Genomic DNA, 18,552 nt, shown 5'->3' on the forward strand with positions numbered 1-18,552 from the left:
AAGGACATTTTAGAAAAGCTATCCACCACCACCCAGATGGCATCGTACCCTTCGACCAATGGTAGCTCTACTACAAAATCCATAGATATCATAGTCCATGGTCTGGCTGGTACCGGCAACGGTTGCAGCAGCCCCATTGGCTTTGCCGTGGTGTATTTACACTGGGCACAAATTGCGCAAGTCGAAATATATTGGGTGATGTCTCGCTGCATTGACGGCCACCAGCACCAGCGTTTGAGGAGCTCCAGGGTCTTGCGAGAACCGGGGTTAGCTGCGATAGCCGTGTCGTGACATAATGCAATAGCTGCATAGCGAGTATCATGATCGGCATATAAACACGACCTTGGCCGTATGGCAAACTCTTAACAATGTCCATGTTGTATTCCGCTATCTCAGCTGGTTCCTTAGCTACACAGGCTTGGAGAACTGTTTTTAAAGTAGGTTGTAACACACAACCGCAAATCACTTGTGTAGGCAACATCCGCACCCCATCATGTAGACGTGAAACAGGTTCCCCATGAATTCTAGATAAAGCGTCGGCCTTGGAATGCAACGCTCCTGGACCATAGGTCAAGACAAAATTGTGCATAGAAAAGAACTCATGCCAACGGGCGTGCCTGGCAGTGGTACAAGTCAAAGATGGTAAAGCCAGTAGGTTTCTGTGGTCCGTATATACTTGAACCGGAATATCCGTACCCAAGAGGTGATTCCGCCACACTGTGAAAGCTTCTCGAATCGCCAGTAATTCTCGCTCCGTGATAGTGTAGTTTTGCTCATAAGGTGTTAGCTTACGTGAATGGTAAGCAATTGGGTTGAGGTCACCTGATTCGGAACATGACTGTGACAAAACTGCTCCAATGGCAACATCAGAAGCATCGGCCTCGACATAAAAAGGTTGCTTGACACTCGGATGTAGTAATACAGGAGCAGAGGTGAAGGCTGATTTCAAAACCTCAAATGCTTGTTGAGCCTTATCGCTCCAAACAAACGGTTTCTTGCTACTAGTTAGTTCAGTGAGTGGGGTTGCGATATACGAGAATTGCCTAATAAAGCGGCGATAAAAGTTGGAGAAACCTAGGAAAGACTGTAACTCCTTCCTAGTAGAGGGTACAGGCCAATCTAACACTGCCTTGACCTTATTTCTACTCATCTGAACTCCTTTATTAGTGATATCATAACCAAGGAATTCTACATGGGTAGCGTGAAAAACACATTTTTCCAACTTCACGAAAAGTTGGTTGTCTCGCAGGCGTTGTAAAACTTCAGAGACATGACGCACATGCAGCTCCATAGATGGAGAATAAATGAGTATATTGGCGAGATAAACGATAACAAATCTATCATATCACGGAGGACGTCATTAATAAAGTTCTGGAAAGTGGCTGGGGCGTTACAGAGTCCAAATGGCATTACCAGATATTCAAATAGCCTGTATCTGGTCTTGAACGCCGTTTTCCATTCGTCGCCGTGACAAATCCTCACCAAGTTATAAACCCCTCTAAGATCCAGCTTAGTAAAGATCACAGAGGAACCCAACTGGTCCAACAAAACAGAAATTAGGGGAATGGGATATTGGTTCCGTATCGTGATTGCATTAAGCTCGCGGTAGTCAATACAGGGTCTTAACTCGCCTTCTTTCTTAGGTACAAAGAACAAAGGAGAAGCAAACAGAGACTGTGAAGGAGGACGAATAAACCCTAACTCAAGAGCCTTATCCAGATACTCCTTTAGAACAGCATCCTCCTTTTGAGTAAGAGAGTAAATGCGTCCTGACGGCACCTTAGCATCTGGTTTCAGATCAATCGGACAGTCGTATGGCCGATGAGGAGGCAGTTTTTCGGCTTTTCCTTTATCAAAGACATCGGAATAAATGGTATATTCTGCAGGCAGGATGGCATTAATAACAGCGCCAATAGTTGCTGCTAAATCCAGTAAAACCTGACTAGGATCTGTAGGTACAGGATCAGCCGATTTACAATGCGTGACACACTGCTGAGAATCAAAGGCAAAAGCACCAGTACCCCAATCAATCCCTGGGTTGTGTAGCTTAAGCCATGGTAGTCCCAAAATACACTTAAATTGTGGTGCCGTAATGACATCGAAAGTGATGGTTTCCAAATGCTCATCACCAATGGTCAATTGCATAGGCACAGCATGCTCCGTAACCAATCCGAAAGAAGAGTAGTACCGTCAACAGCATTAACCACCTCTGGGACTTCCTTAGGAACGAGGGGAATATGCCACTCTTGGACATATTGAGCATTGATATCATTTCCCGTAACCCCGGAATCCAATATAGCTGCAGAATTCCAGGGTACTCCCTGTGGATAAACCAACGTGACACTTACAGTAAAGAACACAGATACCCAGGAATCCTGCATGTGACAGCTCGGAGTAGGGGTTCCTTCTACTTCCGGGCTTTGGCGTTTCCCGACTTGTGTTTTTTTTTAGGGCAGGCACGAAGCAAATAATTAGAAGACCCACAATAAAAGCACAGATTGTTCCGTCTACGGTTTTCTCTCTCTTCCATTGACAACGGGCCTCTGACTGCACCTATTTGCATTGGCTCTTCAGAATTAGTCATGGGGACAGACAAACCAGCGGGGTTGGTTGGAGTTGTCCTTTTTTCCCCTTTTCTCTCGGCCCTTCGGGCGTCAATCTGGAGTACCAAATCCAGGAAATCAGGAAACGACGTAGGAACTACTGGAACAGTGGCTATAGTATCCTTCAGGGAGTCTGATAGTCCCTTATAGAATAATGCCGCCGCCTTCTCCTCCGGCCAACCGGTTTCCGCAATCAGTTGATTAAATTTGGCAAGGTAAGACAACAGAGGAGTGTCTCCCTGACGAAGATTTAATAGTTCCAAATCGGTTGCCTGTGTCTTGTATCGAGTATCAAAAACCCGAGTCATAGCATTAATTAACACATCACAATCAAACAATAAAGTGCGCCCCTGTTCCAACAATGGGTTAGCCCAAATTGCGGCCATACCTCCAAGGTTAGACAAAACAAAGGCTGCTTTAGTAGTGGCATCAGGAAACGAAGAAGGCCGACACAGAAAATGTAATCTGCACTGATTAATAAAAGTCCTAAAAGTCTTGGGGTTCCCCAAAAATCTTTCGGGGGGAGCTAGAGGGAACTGAGCGGCCATGTACACAGGCACAGGGTCTGGTCTAGCTGTGGTCCCCGCCTGACTTGAACCAGAAGCAGACGTCTGAGATGGGGACCCGATTGTAACCTCCCTCAATCCGGCCTGCATTTCATCAATGCATCAATGGGTATCAGTGTGTGCGGCTGACATATCCACACGCAAATCAGCCACTAATTGGACCAGTGCGGCCAATGGGTCACTTGCTGTATCCATAAGAGCGGCTTCTGATTCTGTCAGAATCCTTTAGGAACTGCTTATGGTTGAGCTCGGCGTGAAGAAATGAGTTCTTCCTACCAATGTGATTCTCAGGGGTACGAGAGGACAGACTGAGAAATCAATTGGTCGGAAGATGTTATGGCGACACTGGAAAACCCCGATGGCTGCACGATGTTATGGACATACAGGAAACTCTCGATGGCTGAAGAGGAAGACACAACTAATTACCAACTATATCTGACAACTCCAAACAATACCTAACATAAGTCAGAACACTAACCTGCAGAGGAATGTGGAGTATGCCAAAGACTTGCAGTCAAAATCAGTCATCAAAGAGGATGGGTTCTGCAGACCACAAAGAATATGTTTAGCGTAGCAAGTGACTAAGATACCAAAGGACAGGAAGAAGAATAGAAGCTCTTACCAGTGTGCACAAAATGCGAGTTGTTACCATCTGATGTCTTGGCCGTGAAGTCTCTTGTAAACAAGATCCAATCCGAGAACAACTTGATTCCAATGCACCTAATCTGACGACACAAGGACGCCTACGGTGCCCAGGCAGTCTCTAGTCCAGCACCAATCCTGTACCCGCCGGAACGAAGGACGCCTAATGCATAAACAGAGCCAGACCGAGACTCAGAGAATAGGGGCAGGGGTGTGTGATAGTAATAGAGGCAAGTGGAAAAAATAAAGCCCAGAAAAGGTAGACAAAAGATGAGCCCAAAGAGCACCAGATAAGCTAGTGGTCAGGAACCCACCCAAATCAAGATATGTGAACCAAGTAAACACCAAACCATTAAGTAAGCCAATCTAAGAACAGTCCGAGGTCGAGGTATCCAGGAAAACAACAATACGAGGGCAATCCAAGCGAAAACCAGATGAAACAGGCCGAGGTCCAGAATAACGAAAATCCAAGAAAAACGCTGCTGTCGGAACAACGATCAGAAGCGCCGACTGGAGAGTTAGGAGGAGTTAAATACCGGAGTTCCGGCACTATTCCGATCATGTGATCCGCAGCGTGCGGGATCACGTGAGATGCGACGTGACCATTGCCCCAGTCGCCATGGCAACTTCCAAACCAAGTGCCGAAAATGCGGGCCCAGATGGGAGCGTCTGTGAACGCCGGCTAGCGGACAAAACGCCACCCTTCGCCGCGTTATGCCAGGTGAAAGTGCCCACTGCTGCCTGCCAGAGGATAAGGTACCGGGGGGGGAGCGTTACATATCTGGGAGCGTTTCCTGACAGGTATATGTGTTAAACTGCCCATGTAATAAGTGGTATGTCGGAAGCACCAAAGGAAAACTGAAATTGAGAGTGCCACAGCACATTAGGGCAATCAAGAATGATGATCCGACTTACCCAATGGCCCTTCATTTTAAGAACAAACATGGTGGTAAATTAGAGGATTTTACCTTCTTTGGAATACATACAGTAACTAAACCACTCCGAGGTGACAATCGCGGACTTACATTAAGACAATTGGAAACCAAATGTGTTTTAGACCTCGAGACAAAAAAACCCAGGGGTCATAACCTCGATGAGGAATTATATACCTTCCTGGGCACATGAGGTTATTTGTAGACTCCTTCTTAGGTTTGCTTGGATCAGACTTCACATGTATTATATTGCTGTTTTTCTTCCCAGGTATAGATCGGGCTAAATATATTTTCTGTTATGCCTTTTTTCTATGGAATGTTTAAATTGCATTTGTATACTCTAGGTATAAATACCTTTCCCCATTATTTTTGATTTAATAGGTGCATATATATATATATGTATCTTGAGACTGTAGTTACACAGTCCGAGTGAGAGACATTCCCCTGTTCCTTACGAAATCACCAGGCAGACACTTTTCTTGGTGAAAAAATGTCCTCTTTATTCTTCAGACCATGCATAGCACATGACTGTTAGTAAAAACCACCTAAACTGTGGTGCTCCATAATGTATGGCTTAATCTGACGCGTTTCGCGGTTACCTCACTGCTTGCTCACAACAAGTGATCCATACAATGAACACAGTTTAAAAACCCCCCATGCGACAGGAAGTTGACTATAGAAAGAGGACTGAGTGGGCCACAGTTATGGGTCAGACATTTTGGAACGGGTTCAGATGTTCCAAGTTCTTTCATGTTACATTTTGCATTATCATCTGAAGACCTATTTGACAGTTTGGAGGATAATATTCTTGCCATTTAAAAAACAGGTAATATAAAAACAGAAACCAGCATAAAGTGCAACGTGCAAATGATTCCTTTATAGTGCATAGTGCATTGCCCACTTGTAATATATGTGGGTGGGATCGTTCCCTGTGCAAACTCTGCAAAATTTAAAGTGCAAATTGATATTTTTAAAGTGCATCGTTTTGTTATTGCTGTTTCTAAAGTGCTTAGTGCAGCTGTACTTCATCTTCTTAAAGCATTATTAACCACGTCTCATGGGGTGTTTTTAGTTTTGTCCCCATCTTGGTATGTCAGATGTAACAAATAACATGTATTTGCAAATAAATATAACAATAATACGTTCCACAATTCATGCCGATACCTATACTTTCCAAAATGTCATGGTAAATGTCTTATGGTTTCCAATCAGAAAAAATATATATACACAGAGGCATCGGTTAATGTAATTTCAAGATTTTCATCTGCTAAATTGGAAGGACATAATGACTATATTGGAAGAACCTTGATTGAAAATCAAACATTTTAGATTTGATTAAAGTCATTGTCTCAATCATTGTTAGTACAATCACGATTTATCCAGAGACCTGTGTCTCGTAATCTGTCCATCCTTTCAATTGTATACAAAGATTCGAAATATTTTTTTAGAAAATGAATGCCTCTTTCAAAATATAACTTCCAAATAAGAACATTTTTACCATAACAAATACATGAAGTATACCGATTTCACTTAAAAATTGTGTTAAAAGCTCCACTCTTTCTTGTCCTTCTAAACCTACCACATGATTCACCATTAAAAAAGTTTAAGAACCACCCTAAGTGCAAAACCGAGAAAGAAGGTACCCAAACTGGGCCTTCATATCACATGGCTACCTACTCTTCTGAATCGTAATTTAAGAAAAATGAAAAGGAACATGAAAGAATAAATGAGAATAAGACAAAGAAGGGAGAAAAGAGAGACAGAGACACGGAAGAATAGACACACATCATAGGTGAAAGGGTTTAAGATAGACTGAAATGCAAAGGTGTCCACTTTGGCATGAAAATTTCCCCTTTACACTACAAGGTTCAGAGTAAGGGAATGAAAGGTCAAAAGGAATCAATGGTCACACTACTAAAAGCAATTATTACTGATTGACTTCCTTATAAAATCATCATTGTACCAGAAATGTATACATTTCCTTGTCCATATTGTGGCCAGTGGGATATTTGGTCTCAAAATCGAGTATGCAGCATGTCTCTTTTTGGCGGAGTGTTTTTTCACAATCTCCACCTCTCAATTCTTTGTTAATTTTATAGATACCAAAGAAATAAAAGCTTTGCATGTCGCTTGCATGATGGTCTTTGAAGTGTTTAGCCATTGGATAATTAGGGTCCTGATGTCGAATGGCCCGTACGTGTTGCTGAATCCTTATCTTCAGCTTGCATTTGGTGCTGCCTATGTACCATTTCTTGCAGTGCATCCCAATGCATATACCACATACTCTGTTTCGCATGTAATGGTATCCAGTATTTTAATTGGGCTCCCCAGAATTGGATGTTCAAAAGTCGTACAGTTTCTGGCATATCTGCAGATGTTGCATTTTGTGCATTTGTGAAAACCCAATTTCTGTGATGCAAGCCATGTTCCCTTTGCCAATGTCGCATCACTTTTCATAAAACTTTGGACCAAAGTGTCTTTCAGAGAACAATTACGTCTCAAACTTATTTCTGGGTAAAATTTCAGGCTCATTGCAAGGTCTTTATCGGCCAAAAGGATCTTCCAATGTCTCTGAAGAATGCGTTTAATTTCCTGTGTTTCACTTTTAAACGTCAAAATCAATCGTGTTGTATCTTTCTCCTTTTCCACTTTGGCTGTTGTCTTCGGACCTGTAAGGAGATTCGATCTTTCTTGCTTTCTAGCTTTTATATAGACTTTCTCAATCACCTTTTTCGGATAGCATTGATCAGAAAACCCTTTTGCTGCAATCTGGCTTTCTTGATCATAGGCCCTCAATGTTGAGCTATTTCGTCTGATTCTTATAAATTCACCATACGGTATGCTCCAAATTAGCATTTTTGAGTGGCCACTTGTCGCATGCAAAGGTGTATTAGTTCCAGTTGGTATTCTGTGCAATTCTGTTGTTAACATATGGTCTACAACTCTGATGTTCACATCTAAAAAGGTTAAGAAAGTATTGCTGTGTGTTTCTGTAAATCTCAAATTATGTTCATTTGTATTCAGCAACTTCACAAAATCGATCCAAGTTTTTTCAGATCCTTTCCAAATAATAAAGAGATCATCAATGTATCTCAGCCAGAGTACAATATTTTCAGTGAACAGATGATTCTGATCAGACCAGACATCGGACGCCTCCCATGCCCCCATAGTAAGATTTGCATATGATGGGGCAAATGTTGGGCCCATCACAGTACCTTGCAATTGTCTGAAGTATTCATTGTTAAAAATAAATACATTATTAGTTAAAACCAAATCAATCATCTCTAAAATCATCTTAGTGTGTTCTAGATAATTCAATGGCCTTGTCTTTAGGAATTTTTCACAAGCTTGTTTGCCAAATTCAAGTCCGATTGAAGTGTATAGTGACACCACATCCATTGTCGCCATGATATAGTTGTGTTCCCATGGCACATCGTCAATATGTTTCAGAAAATCAGTAGTGTCTTTGAGATAAGAGGGAAGTGAAGAGACAAAAGGAAAAAGTACCTCATCGATATATTTGGACATATTTTCTAGAACTGAACCGATTGATGAAACTATGGGTCTTCCTGGTGGTTTCCTTATATCTTTGTGTTTTTTCGGAAGGAAATAAATCGTGGGTATAACCGAATTGGTTACTGACAAAAACGTATAGTTGTCTTCACTGAGGATGCCTTTATTTTCCCAGACTTGGAGGAAATCATTCACCTTGTCTTCCAGCTCACTAGTTGGATTATACCCAAGTCTTTCATAACATTTTTTATCATTGAGCTGTTTATATGCCCCTTTGATATAATCTTCTTTCTTCATAAGGACAATGTTACGTCCTTTATCTGAGGGCTTAATGACACAGTTGGTGATAGTCTGTAGCTCTTTTAAGACATTCCTCTCGTTTTTTGTCAGATTGTCTTTAAATCTCGGTTTTTTGACCCTTCGATAATGTTTCAAATCTTCAATCACAAGAGTCTGAAATGCTTCAATATTGTTCCCCAAATTCGCCATAGGGTTACATTTTGACTTGAATTTAAGCTTACTCTTGGCGGTCCAGTCTGTCCTTATATCAAGATCTTCGAGGTCCAGTGTATTCTCTTCACATTCGTTGTCCGGCTCTATTTATTTTTCTAGATTGGCCAGGGTTGTTAGTACTTCCAAATCGTTAATAGTTAGGTCTGTTTTGCCTCCTTCATTGCATGTTTTCTTAGTGGCAAATTGATTAATTGCAAAGAATTTCTTTAGACGTAGTTTGCACACAAAATGATCAAGGTCAATGCGGGTTCGAACATAATTAAAAAAGGCGGTTGGGCAGAAATTGAGGCCAAGATTTAGAATATATATAATCATGGTTTTTGTTGTTTCTCTTGCAGATTGAGTGTTTTTAAACATTGTTTGAACTTTGTAGTTGTATAGGTTTTGGTACTTATTTAAAGTGGCCCTTTTAACACAGAGATTTTTGGACTTGCTTTAAACTGCTTAACTGTGATAATCTGTGGTAATTCACAATGGGTGCAATATATAGTGATTTTAAACTGCATTTGTAATACTTTTTCTAAAAAAGATGCATGAATATGGGCAAATATCTAATTAATATGACTTACAGGCATGTTTATGAATATGGATATTTAATGCACACAGCACTTTATAACAAAGCAATATTTGCACGCACTTTGCACTTTATAAGAGGAACCCCCCCTATTTTTAAAAACATGCAGCCCATGCATGCACTGTAGACTCTGTGAGTAAAATGAATTAATAGAGATATTCTTTACCTTAATACAATGAGGATACCACAATCCACATATAAACATCAGACTACGGAGCCTTACATTTATAGGTGAGTGCCATGCATGGACCGAGAGCACTATGCACTTTATTTTTTGTTGCTATGCAACCGCATTTTGCACATATCTTTATATTCGTATTCTTGCGTATTTGCACAGCCCAATAAAATAGGTAACATTACCTACATGCCCTCTTTTTAAGCATTACCCATGCCTGTTGTACTACACATCACAGTATCCAACAACCAGGTATTATACACGCAGCGCAGCATATTTCTGCTTGAACACATGTACAGTACACGATCTTTCGCATTCCCACGAAATGTTATTAAACATTACACAAACAGACAGTATGCAAGAAACTATTGTCTTTTATGAAAGTTGTTATATTTATAACGGCACTAATATTGGCTTTACTGCATTGGTTTTGAAATAGTGAATGTATTCTAAAACATTTTAGAACTGTCTTTTAGGCTTTGCGTGTAAATGGAAACTGTTTGCATTCACCCATGTGTATTAGATATTCAAAGATGTCCGCTTGACAAAACATTAAAAAAGCGGCAATCAGCAGGTAGACACTCTATATCCAGAATCATAGAGTTGTCAAGGTTTAAATCTTCGTCCATCATCTGTGTTGTCTGTAACCTACGTGATCAAGCGGTTTGTATACCGCGAAACGTGTCATTTTTTTACCAGGATGGTTCCTTTTCCTGACGCATAAATATCAATAAAGAAAACTGTGTTGCCAGGAAATATAGAGGTTTCTTTTGTTTCCTCTTAATTGCTGCAGGGACATTTCTCCCCTCGCAGCTGCTCCCTGGAGTGCATTCCACCAGTTGCCTTTCCTTGGAAAAGCCTCATTTTGCCATATATATATATATATATATATATATATATATATATATATATATATATATATATATATATATATATATTTATATATTCAATGAAAAAGGGACGTTATGGTTAAGTTGCACTAATAAAAACCTATGAAATTCAATGAAAAAACTTTGTTAAAGGGACGTTATGGTAAAGTTGCACTAATAAAAACCTATGAAATTCAGTAACAAAACATTGTTAAAAGGACGTTATGGTTACAAGTAAAATCGAAAAACCCCTGAAATTCGCCAGTTATGGTAAGCTAAGCAACCATAACTCGCGCCACCACCGTGCACTGCTAAGACTAACACCTAAGATGACATCACAAATATCATTGATATTTGTATTTGTGTCCAATTTACAAAATGTCACGTTAAAACTCTGCCATTTCCCACCTTCTACAATCAATGTTAACACTTCTATACACTTTTTACAACTATTTCAACTAGTTTTGCATCCGTAGATATCTACGAACATCTGACTTCATTGCGGACCTTCCGGACAGTGCCACATGACCATACGCTGGCGCGCGGCATGATGACGTGTCCGAGAACCCGTCTGCACTTCACGATAAGATCCGTCCTTCGCGGACAGTTCAGAACTGCATTTTCTACTGATCTAGGAACTTTCAACTTCAAAATTTCCCTTGAACACCTCCGACACCTTTTCGTGCTCATTATCCATTACCAATCTAGTACACAGTGCATACTTCGAAGAATTTTATCAAAACTGCTATTTATCTTAAAAATGGCATCAGTTATTGCCATCCCTCATCCCCAAGAGCCACCACCACCACCAGCTGCATTACCTTCACTACAAAAAAAGCACAGTACCTTCAAAGACAATGAAGAGGACCAAGAAGATGAGGTAGAGGAAGTGCGTACTTCTAGCACCAAGATCGAATCATGGGTGTACCAGTTATTTGCTACTGTTGGGAGTGTACCAAAGGCTAAAGCTACCAAAGTGAAATGCACTGAGTGCAATTTCAGTCGCAGACTACCTGGACAGTACTCCTACGGGACCACCTCCATGCGCCGCCACACCAAATCCAATGACCACAATGCTCTCAGAAAGGTTATTCCTTTCTCAGCAAGTAGTAAGCTGTCTTCCTCCACCTCATCTTCCTCAACAAATACTGTAACCACACAGTCTGATGTCTGTGGGCATTGGTGCGTTAGAAATAACTAACTAAATAAGGAGGGCTACAGACCATTATCGTCCATTGCAGCCCCTGAAATGGGGGATAAAGGCCATTAGCACCCCTGTTTCCCAAAGCGGGAATCCAGGGTGCTAAAACATAGATTTTTATTCCTATAGGGGGACGCCTGCGGCGTCCCGCTGTAGGAAGGACAATCCTTTTCCAAGACAGCCAACATGGAAAGAGAAGGCGGGGCTCCATACACAGCCCCTCTTCCCTTGCCATGGCAGCCCGCAAAACCCTATGAACATATTACCACAAGCACTTTTTTTCCCATTCAAACCTATCCTACTTTCGAATATATTTACCACATAGCCGGTCCCAGGTAGACATAGCCAATTTAACACCATTTTTCGTCCCTAGCGGTCATGGCCAGTAGCCAGATTGTCTGTGCAATAACCTTATGCCATGACCCAGAAAATGTGGCTACTTCCCACGGCCACAGGATATACCTCAGTCACCAAAGGTATATGACTATTTTTTGTACCTACATTATTACACTTGTCAAAAAATAAAACACGGGCACATTTGCAAAACCATGCTTTAATGTCCTTGCCAATGCTCCTCACGAGTTTGCTCGAAATCCGCCCATGTTTTATTTTTTAAAAAGTGTCAAAATGTATATACATACAATAGTCAAATAACTTAGCCCACACTCGACAAAGTCCATTCAGTCTTTACACAAACATTGAAAGTTATAAGCCATCAAAAAATGTTGAGACCCCCCCTCTAATTTTGCCCCCTCTTGAGAAAATCACACCAGACTTTAGAAAACCATATATATCTAGATCCAAAATCGTTTTGCCAAATGTTGTGCAGATTCGTCAAATGACACCACATTTATATGCCTTTACAATATTTTGGGACCCCCCTCTAATTTTGCCCCCTTTTAACAGAATCCCAAAACTTTTCCCCAACCCTGTAATGCAAAAATAGGTACAGCTGTCCTAGGACATCTGAAGTGACCGTGAACACCACAGGACTGTCCCAGGACATCCAGAGTGTTCGCAGACCTTCGGGGGGTGAAACAAACCGTTTTTTGGCTTCTTATGGCCATATCCAATCGAATCCTCATCCCCCCCACCTCCCCAGAGATTGTTTGTCGAGTTTGACAAGTGAAATGCGGCTTTTTAAAAAAAAGTTTTCACTGCGCTCTTCGCGGACCCCAAAAAAGTCAGTGAATCCAAGATGGCGGGCGTTTCAAGAAAACAGACGCATTTCACGTTTTCTCACCATCCAATCAGCGGACGCGTCCCGGTGTTCGCGGACTACGCAAAAGTCTGCAAATTTTTCTGGTCAATTGGTGGCCAGTCCACAGACAGCACAGCCAATCAGAAGCCAGTCCGCAGACCGAACAGGGAAGTGAGTCCGCGGAGCGGACATAGATATCACACATTTTTTTGCTTTACATTTTGGTCATTTAAAAATAAACTACTGGACGGATTTACACTAAATTTAAAAAAGCACGCTTTCGGGACCAATCCGCCGCTCCTGCCGCAAATTTGGTGTAAATCCAGCGGTTTGGGCTGTAGGCGTGAGCAAAGTTTTTTCCCATTATGTCTATGGGAAAAAAGACATTTTGGGACCCCCCCCAATAAATTTGCCCCCCCTGGAGCAAACCTCACCAAACTTTGCAAAAATTCAGAGTGGGCCATATACTTTTTTTGCAAAGTTTGGTGAGTATTCGTCCAGGGGGAGCGAAGTTATAAGCCACCCAAAAAGTGCTCTTCCTATGGAAACAGCAACTTAACCATAACTACATGGCCACTACCATGTATATATATATATATATATATATATATATATATATATATATATACACACTTTATTTAGGAGGGAGTTAAGGCGATCAGATTTTTAGCGTGAAAAATACAAAATACAAAGCAACGAAATCTTTGAAATTCAGTGAAACAAAACACCCTTAGTTAAGAGAGAGTTAAGGTGATTAGATTTAATGCAACAAAACCCCTGAAATTTTGCAATCACATTTCAAGCAAGTCTGCCTTAACTATGCTCCCCTTGTTGCGCAACGTTTGCCCACAAGGATGACATCACTGATGACCCATGTGCTCCAACCACAGGGCTGCCAGGACTATACTGTACTGAAGATCCCTAATAAGGGTGAAACCAGATATATAATTGTCCTTGTCCTGGCAGCCTTGCAAAATATCTGCCTTGGGTTGATTAAGCTGTATATAAAGTAGAACTGCCCTTTACAATAAAGACAATTTCCTGTAGGGAAAGGCTTGCATTTGGGCTAATTTGCATACCCACAATGCCTTGCTGATGTGGCTCAGAACTGGAGGTGAACTTCCAGCAATGGTTACCAAGCATCATTGTGGAATGTGTGACTTGGCTCAAGTGGGCTATCCCACGTTCACATTTCAGGTGAAAGGGTTTTTTTCTAGCATTTTTAAACCCACCATAACTTTTTGGGTGGTGGGTGTGTGTGTTCATTCCAATATTTATAGTTATGTGGAAATTGCTCTGACTTATGCAGCTGATGATTACCCCAAGAGATTGCAGGTGGCTCTTATAAAGAATCAGCTCATTATGGTACGTAATTGGCAGGTGAATTCTAACAAGTATTGCCAAACCAAATGTGAGATACATAAAATATGACCTTACATCAGTGGACTTCAAACATTTTTGTGTAAAGCCCCGAGTGAGGAACAGGTTTTGAATTCCGCTCCACTGGTCATCGAAGTCATTGGATGTGAGTCGGGGACAGCACAGCTTTGACTATGACTATGTTCATCTGGGGAAGCTGGGAGCAGGTAGAAACAGTGGCAGATTTAAGGTAAAGGGCCGTGTGGACAAGATTGCCAGACAGCCCACAGTGGGCAGTTTATGAAGGCAGAGCTTAGGGTTTGCTGGGTTAATGCCTATCACAACAATGAATTTCACAGACAAATGTTTCATGGTTTTTAAGATGTCTTTTTTACTGTTAGAGCTATGTGTTTAGGAGGCTCACTCTAGCTGGAAACAGCCTGGTCACCTCAACAGGTTTTGCAGAAATAAACCAATTTGCTTAAATCACTCAGGTTGTTCAACTGGAAAATCTCCTCTCCTTCCGTCGACACATCCGTTCCAAAATCAAATGTTCCCCGCTTTCCCTTCCAAAATCACAAGCTCTCTCCTTACAAAATCTTCTGCTCTCATCTTTCCTTTTCCATGCATTCACTCTTCCTTTTCCGTAAGGCCCCACACCCCACCTTTCATCCACCACTCTCTTCTTCCATTTGCCCTCAGTCCCCGCAGTTTCCACCTACACTTTCTTCATCTTCTAATCCTCTACTCCTATGTCATGTTCTATGCACTACTCTCTTACCCTTCCATCTGCTCTCCCCCGCCCGTAAGGAAAACTATGTTTCACACAGCATGCTAAATGAAAAGTTCCCTGGAAAAGAACCTGAGGGGGGAATCCCAATTAATCATGCCTTGAGAATGAAAGGTATGCCTTTTATTCAAAATGTATGTATTTATTGAGTTGGAAAAAAATGGTACAAACCCAGATCAAAAAGCAGGATACCAAGAAGTAAGAAAAGTAGAGTAGAAGTATCAATCTACTGACCTTCCCTTCCCCTCTGCACTTCCCTTTATGGTCCATCTACTCCCCTTCACTTTACACCACCATTCACCTTCCATCTGCTGCCGCTTACCACCATTCCAGTTTATCATCATTCCCACATAGTACATGCACCTTCATCTTGTCAGCTTTGCTTGATTTGGGATAACCCAAGGCTGATGCTTACTTTTCGCTGAGAGGGCAGTACAGTGAGGCTCTCAGCACCTCTTCCATCGCAGCTACAATGTGTTCCAACATTGCCTCCTTGAAAAATGTGACCCCTCCCAGCAGAGGAGAGGATGGGGGGCCCGGCATATTGCTAAAACAGACCCAACCCCAGAATATCGCATTATGGAATTTGAAACTTTTGAGACATATAAAATGACATTTCACAGCACAAAGTTGTATTTTTATGGCATTTTCTTGGCACATTTTTAATTGGCTCGACGGTATGAGGCATTGCTAGGGTGCAGAAGAGAGAGCCAGGGTGCAAATGCAGCAACTAACCAAGACCCAAAGGCCAATTCACACATTTGATCAACATGCCTCTTTGCATGGTGAATAAGACTGGTCACTATTATTATATCTGAAGTACCACTAGTCTAGTAAACCATGACTAAGGCTTTTTTGGAATAGCATACAGTGCAAATTGAATCACTTCTAGGGATCCCAATTTTGGCTGATACTGCTCAACGATATTAAATGATTTGACAATGATCACTCATTTTGGTTAAGTGGTAAAGCCAAGATTTGTGCTGAGTCTGAAACCACATATCCTCCCAGCTCAAGGTAATGTACATATTTGTGAATGTTTGGATTTGAAGATCTACCATATTACTCTGCTTTATAGCAATGCATTTAAAAGAAAAAATGAGTCGCACAATAAACCAACTGAACAATATGTGTATGTTGACATGATTGCAACTTGTTTGACATATTTTATTGGAAACATTTATCAAACAGGTAACTTCCACGGGTTATATTCCAGTACATGGCCCATTGAGTAGTCAGCTCTTTCAGTTCTGCAGAACCTGCCAACAATTATACAACTACACATTTTTAATCAACCCCAACCAGTTAGCTATTTATGGTCAACATAAGGCTTGGGGAGATTATAACACTGTGGACCCATGTCATCATATGCCTGCTCATGTTAATGTTAATGTTAATGTTAAAGGTCATTTGTACCGTGCACTATCACGACCGGAGTGGTCCCCTGGTGCTCTGGCGGCTCTGAAAGAGGGGGGGGTTGGGTTAGTGGGTGGAGGCTGGAAAAGTGCAAGATTGCAGTGATGTGCTGTTGGCAGCCTCAGCCCGGTGGTTCTGTCGGCTGGGCCTGGGGTGTATGCGGCCGGTAGTCGTCGTGTGCGGATGTGCGAGTCTGTGTTTTTTTGTTTTGTTGTTGCAGTGTAGTGAAGTTTGTGCGGTTTGCTGCGCTAGAGGTTTGTGGGTGTGTTTGGTTTGGCGTTTGAGAGGTGTATGCAGAGAAGGAAATTGTTAATGGTATTCGTTAGTCATCTCTATCCTGGACTGAACCGGTTGGGTACAAAAACTTAGATCTCTCATTTTGCAGTAAGTAAATTTAAAGCATAACTTTGCTTCCATGTGAGCACCTTTTCCTCTGGATTTAATGAACTTTAGCTTTTTTTATATATCATTAAGAACAAAAACCCAGAACCCGTAAAATAGGTTACACCACAAAGGTGTTGGTGCAGCAATAGATCAGCATTTTTTTTTTAGTGCAGTCAAAACATTTTTATCTACGTAAAAGATTGAGCGAGCTTCCAAGAGACCATTCTTAGTCCTTGGAAGAGGACGATCTCCGAAAGAGACATTCAATAACGGGTTGATCTCACAACGATCTCTTAGGTTCACCCAGGATAAACAGCGTATGCTGGAAGCAACTGCACACAATTGTAGCTCCAATAATTCGTTGGAGAAGTTAATCAATTTTGGAATATGAGGAGTGAACGGGTGAGAGAAAAGTGTACTCCAATGCATCTGGGTTACAGAGGCAAAATAAGTCTGCTAGGTTATTACTCCATATAAACTGTTGAAATGATTTATGCATTTTAGAGGGATGAAATGCACATAGTGACTTCCTATCCACTATGTGGTCTAGATGGAGATTGTAGTCTACCCCAACCAAGAGAAGAGGAATGTAGAGATTGAATCGTATGATTTAAGTTCTCCCAGAAGTTTGGATCTGTTTGATTATGGCTGGGCTTAATGGGAATGGGGAAGGCTGTAGCAACGGTACCGTTAGTAACAGTACCGATGCTACCATCATGTTCTGCTCGCGGGTGCTGGTCAGTCCGCCAGGTCAGACCTGGCGGGAAGATGGGCACCCGCGAGCAGGACTTGATTGGTGGTGCGGTAGCAACGGTGCTGGTAGCTTACCGGCACCGTTGTTACCGTACCACCAGGGTTATAATGAGGCCCAATGTCTGTCTAAAGGGGTTTACTGGGTTTTCAGTTCCACTACAGCCAATCCTGGAACTAGTAAGGATGTAGAGAATCAGAGAAAAACAGAGCCAAAGAGCTTGGAGAACTGCATCATATGTTGCACGATCCGAATGTCACAAGGCGTAGTTGGACTATTATTGTTCTTCTACCTTGTTCCCCCTCTACCCCCTTTTTTGTCTTGTGGCACCTTGAAACACCATTTGTTGTATAGTCGCCTTACAAATATCCAATAAATATAAATATCCAATAAATATAGTGTGCTAAATATCAACTACCACAATGATCCGCTGCTCGGGGGTCATTGGAAGTAGTAAGTGCAACCACTACACAAAATGCCCTAATTCCAGTCATAGTTAATCACTGGAAAGGTCCGGGCTTGTTCAGGAGTGGAGGATATCACAGAAACCATCCCAGTCCCAGATTTTTACTTCTAATTCCTAGAAAAAGCATGTTACCACAGAGTTCCTTCCATCGACTTCAATAAGAGTAATGTGGTTCAGCAAGAATGTTCAGTCAGTGTTCACATTCAAGTTAGTGGTTCTGACTCAGAGCAAATATGAGCCTATAATGGAGATCTGTATTAATCTTTTCCCTCCTCAGAGATATTTAGTGTGACAACCGCTTCCAGGAAACCAGATTTTGGCCTGGGGTGCAGAGACTTCTAGAATCAAAACTGTTATAAACTTGTTTCTGAGCTCAGCGTGGGGACCTTGGCATGCAAGTCGATTTAGGGTGATCAGAAGGTTCTAATTCATAATTTGTAGTAGTTGAAGCTGTGTCTATAGGTTCCTTGAAGCCTGATTCCAGAAAGTGAGCCAGGTCCTCTGAAATGTCAAAGGATTTGGAGAGAGCGATGACCTTAGTGACTAACATTCTCGCTGGCCCCCCAACACCATACCGAAGGTCTTTAAACTTAAAGA

General features: G+C 41.7%; 1 long non-coding RNA gene across 1 annotated transcript in view; it reads left to right on the plus strand.

Moving 5' to 3' along the window:
- Window positions 1-18,552, plus strand: part of LOC138527855 (uncharacterized) — a 299,358-nt gene that overhangs the window by 150,171 nt on the left and 130,635 nt on the right. The gene's annotated exons all lie outside the window — the stretch shown is intronic.

The sequence above is a fragment of the Ambystoma mexicanum genome, chromosome 7q, assembly GCF_040938575.1.
Source record: "Ambystoma mexicanum isolate Mex_15411 chromosome 7q, UKY_AmexF1_1, whole genome shotgun sequence".
NCBI lineage: Eukaryota > Metazoa > Chordata > Amphibia > Caudata > Ambystomatidae > Ambystoma > Ambystoma mexicanum.